The following is a 5,558-nucleotide window of genomic DNA, read 5'->3' as shown; positions in this document are numbered from 1 at the left end:
AGACCACACTTTGTCAACCTTGTATCACTCAGCCTCTGGCCTGCCCCAGAGAGTCTGCACTTCCAGCCCTGAAGCAGGCACTAGCCCAACTCCAGCAAGCACTGCCCAGCCTCTACCCTGCCCTGAGGAATTTGTCTTCCAACCCCCGCCTGAAGAGATTAATCCTGTCTCACCAGAAGAAACTGCAAAGGAATACCCTGAGGAGCGTAGCTTGCAAGATATTTCTAATCCTTTTCCTTACCCACCTCCACCACACATCTTCACTTCGAGACCTGTTACTAGACTAAAATCACAACGAGCCCCCAAAGGTGAAAGACAAAGTGTGTCCCTTGAGGAAGTACACTATACTCTGAAAGAGTTACATGAGTTTTCCAACTTATATAGACAGAAATCAGAGGAGTATGTGTGGGAATGGATATTAAGAGTATGGGATAATGGTGGAAGGAATATAAAGTTGGATCATGCTGAATTTATTGATATGGATCCATAAGCAGAAATTCTGGATTCAACACTGTAGCTTGAGGGGTTAGAAAGGGCTCTAATGGTTTATTTCGGTGACTAACTGAAACATGGACCAAAAGATGGCTTAGCATGTCTGAGGTTGGAGTTTTACTGCTGGAGTCATGTTAAGTAAATACACAGAAAAGCAGATATGTGAGGGAAGAGAGAAGGCCCATCAGACATGGCAGAGACCTCCGAAAGAGAGATGTACCATTTGCCTGACAGTTTACAGCTGATCTTATGCAGAGAGAGAGCAGCTGATCCCAGAGAGAAATGAGCCCCAGGAGAGAGATGAGACTTACCCAGCCTATAGCTGATACTGGAAGAAGCTGGGACCATGGAACCTTAAGAGGAAGAGGAAGCCTGAACCCTTGCAGATGTTGGCAGCCATCTTGCTTCAACACGTGGCAACAGACTTTGGTGAGGGAAGTAACTTATGCTTTATGGTGTTGTGAATGTAAGCTTCTACCCAAATAAGTACCCTTTAGGATTACTACCAAGCACCAACTAGCAATGCAACTGGGAAAAGACCTTGACCAAAACGGGGAAAAGGTAAAGACAAATGAGTTTATATGGCTAAGAAGCTTCAAAGTGAATCAGGAGGTCATTCCAGAGGTTACACTTATGCAGGTCTCAGCAGGATCTCATAGACTGCCAAGGTGAATACTGCCCCAAATAGTGGGGCTCCTGAGGGCACTGAAGACACCAAGGCACTATGGTCAGGGCAGATAGATCATGAGTTTGGTGCCTCGCCAGTGGACCCTACTTTGGGGTTTGTGTTCCCCAGTGCGACTGAGTTGGACTCACTTGTGGTTTCCCTACACATGGGTCTTCAGTCCCTTCTATTGAACCTATAGTTGGTGTGGGAATTGGTAGATGTACCTCCAAGAGACTTGAATCTTTGAACTGTCCATGTGCTAGCTGGGCCCTAAGCCTCCATGGAGTTGCAACACCTACTTTCCAGTTCATTGTACTCACCCAGGACAACTAACAAAGAGGTGATGATGGACAACCACCATACCAAGGAACTGAATGAGCCTACAACTGCAAGCAAGAGAGTCTCATCCATCAGCCTTATGGGACTAAAGACCCCTCTTCATTAAAGTGGAATGGGTATCACCATCCCAGAATCCTCAGGATTGAGGAATGAACTATGGACTAGAGTGGATTTACTGGTATTCTACTATAGACTTATTGTGATTCTAGCAATGGAAGAACTTATATCATTGATGTGGAGGCAGTGGCCGCTGGAGGGTCTGAGGTCAGAGAGAGAGAGAATATAGGTGTAATTGGGGGGACATTTTCAGGACTTTGGAATTATCCTGAATGACATTGCAATGACAGATACAGGCCATTATATATCTTGCCATAATCTACAGAACTGTGTGGGAGAGAGTGTAAACAACAATGCAAGATGTAATCCATGTTTAGTGGCAATGTTCCAAAATGTGTTCATCAATTGCAATGAATATACCAAACTAATGAAGAATGTTGTTAATGGGTGTAAATGTGGGTGATGTGGGGAGCAGGGCATATGGGAATCCCCTATATTTTTTATGTAACATTTATATAATAAACATCTTTTTTTAAAAATACCTTTGTAAAAGCCAACAGAGTTCTGGTATTTTGCACCAGTACCCCTTTGGCTGACTAATACAAAACATTTGACATTGAAAAATGAAATATGTAGTTCATAATTTCATGTTTTTACACTTAAAATGATTGCCATTGGTGGATTGCCACCCTTTATTTGACTTACTTCCTGTTGGTGAACATTTAAGTTATTTCTACTTTTCCAGTCTTAGTTTGCTGGAGCTGCTGTAACAAAGCACCACAGGCTAGTTGGCTTAAAAAATAGACATTTATTACCTCATTGTTCTGGAGGCTAGAAGTCTTAAATCAATTAATTGGCAGGACCATGCTTCCTCTTAAAGAGGAGAATCCATTCCATGCCTCTCCTGGATTCTGGTGAGTGACTAGCAATCCATGGGGTTCCATTCATCTTAGCCATATAACTCAATTTCTGACACTGTCACATGGCTGTCTCTCTTAATGACTAATTTACTTTGCATATAAGGACATCAGCCCTATTGAATTAAAGACCCATTCTAATCCAGTTTGGCCACATCTTAATTAATAATATCTTCAAAGTTCCTGTTTCAAAATGGGATCACAATCACCAGAGGTTAGGACTTGAACTTATCTTTGAGGGGGACAAAATTCAGTCCATAACAGCCCTTGAGGCAGTGTGATTCAGGCACTAAAAACACCCTTCCTATCATGGATTGTCCTGCAACAAGGAATTGCAAACAACAGAAACCAAATTCCTGATGAACTCAAGCAGAAAAATAATTCACTGAAAAGATACCAGATAGTTTATAGACAGATGATCAAGCTTGGAGAATGAGACTGGCCATTGTTTTGTCTTATGCTTATTTGGATTCGGAGACCAAAAATTTCTATTTAAAATTGTGCTTAGCAGAGTGAAGGATGCTTTCTAAAAATTTTCATTATTTCAAGTTTTCTAGATGGAGCTCAATATATTTGTTCCAAGTAGTGAGTAGGATTACAATCAGCTCACCCTCAGTAAAGCATGCCTATTTTTCTGACACCCATCTGAGACACGATCGGTCCAATGAAGACCGTACTTTCTGTGATCTTTTTATAATATGTGTGGCAGTTTGATATTACTTATGAATTCCAAAAAGAGATATTGATTATGTTTGTAAACTGGTCTGCTCCTTTAGGCATGATATGTCTTTGATGGTATTAATATTATATTCAGAGTTTTCACTTTTATGTGTACTTGATTAAATAAAGATTAGGGCAACTTGGAGTTGAGTCCTTGCCCCCTTGGTGGGCTATATAAATGAACACTCAATCAAGGAGACAGAAGTAGACACACAGAGAAGACACACAGAGGGAAGAGAAAGGCTGAACCCTCGCAGTTGTCACCTGCCATCTTGCTTCAACACGTGGAAACAGTTTGGTAAGAAAGTAACTTTGAGTTGGATTCTTTAGGGCCTGGTAACTGTAAGCTTCTACCCCAAATAAATATCCTTTATAAAAGCCAACAGAGTTCTGGTACTTTGCATCAGCACCCATTTGGCTGACTCATACAATATGCTGCTAAAGAGGTGCTCCTGGTCATGTACTGTACTGGAAACCATGAGGGTGGGTCTGGCTTATGGTATTGCCTGGTGGTAACCACCACTTCTCTTCTATGACTGTTTTTTCTGCTGGAAAACTGAGAAGGACAGAGAGAGCACAGGCAAATGGCTTCCTTCTTTGCGCTGCTTACTAAAGAAAGTTAATATCTCTTAGGTTTTGTAATTTTAATCTTTTTTTTAATAGGAGAATTTGTAGGTTTACATGAAAATCAGATGCAGAAAGTACCGAGTCCCCATATACCCCATTCACACACACAGTTTTCCCTATTTTTAACACTTTGCATTAGTGTAGTACTTTTATTAAAATTGATGAAACAGTATTATAATTATACTGTAGCTATAGGTCATAGTTTACATGGGTTCACTGTGTTGTATAGTTGTATGGTTTTTAAAAATGTTCCCCTTTTAATCATATTTGAATATACAATTCAGTGCTGTTAATTACATTCACAATGTTAATTTTTTACCATTTAATAGATATAAACATTTTACATTAGCTTTTGTTTCTCTTTACTTCCTGCTTAATTCTTTTTATCTAATAGCTAATGCTGTTACATCTACTCAGGTTTTATTGTTGTGTTTAGAATCTCAGTCTCACCTCCCATATGCCTCAAGTAGCTGAAATGTGGCTTCTCCACCTACCACTTCACCAGCATTCACTGACGATACCAATGAATTCATTGTGGCTAAACCCAATGGTCAAGTCTCATCCTTATCTGACATTGTTGGCTTGTTGGCCTCCATTTTCCAGGACACTCTTTATTGGTTTCCTAACCAACCATCTTCAAGTTTGAGCTGGTTTTCTCTTTTCTGTCTTTTTAGCTGCTCATACATTGGCTTTTTTATTGGGCTATTTCCCTAACATATCCATGAAAGGTTAGGTTTTCCAGGACTCCCTCCTAAGCCTTCTACTTTTGCTTTCTCCTGAGTGGGAGGTTGGCTTGTGTGCTATCCTAGCTTGTGTTCCATTGTGTGCTATTCTGTACTGTCCACACGTATTCAAATACCAATTACTCTTTGTATTAGTCAGCCAAAGGGGTACTGATGCAAAGTACCAGAAATCTGATGGCTTTTATAAAGGGTATTTATTTGGGATAAAAGCTTACAGTTACAAGGCCCTAAAGAGTCCAACTCAAGGTACCGTAATAGGTATTATCTCACCCAGAGTCTGTTGCCACATGTTGTCACAAGATGGCGGGCAATATCTGTGACCTGCCCAGCTTCTTCCAATCTCAGCTGTAGACTGGCATAGGGCTCAGCTGCTCTGTTCTCTTCAGCTGCCAACTATCAGGCAAATGGCTCCTCTCTCTTCCCAGGGCCACAGGATCCTCTTCTGTGTCTATGGAGCTCCCTTCCTCTTTTCTCATGTATCTGCTTCTGTGTTCTACTTCTGTGTGTCTCCCTGATTGAGTGTCCATTTATATAGCTCACAAAGGGGGCACAGACTCAAACTGAGATGTCCTAATGGACTGGTCAAATCAAAGCCCTAATCTTAATATAATTTAATTAAAGGCATCTCAGCTGAACCTAATACAATCAAAGCATATCACACCCAGAGGAACAAACCAGTTTAGAAACATAATCTATATCTCTCTTTTGGAATTCATAAATAATATCAAAATGCCACACTCTCAACCTCATGTTTTCAGCTGATTAGACCCACATCCAGTTGTCCTATGGGCATCTCCTCTTGGAGGTCACTTACATACCCCAAACTCATGTGCTACAAAACTGAATTTAGACTATTCCTTAGTCCTCCTGCAGTGCCTACTTATCTCTGCAAATGGTGACATCTATCCATGCAAGACAAAATCCTATGGACTCCCCAAATCTGTCATTTACCAAGTCTTGTGGTGCTACAGTCAACTCACTATAGGTTGGCTCAAA

The sequence above is a fragment of the Dasypus novemcinctus genome, chromosome 17, assembly GCF_030445035.2.
Source record: "Dasypus novemcinctus isolate mDasNov1 chromosome 17, mDasNov1.1.hap2, whole genome shotgun sequence".
Taxonomy (NCBI): domain Eukaryota; kingdom Metazoa; phylum Chordata; class Mammalia; order Cingulata; family Dasypodidae; genus Dasypus; species Dasypus novemcinctus.
This window is presented reverse-complemented; position numbering follows the sequence as displayed.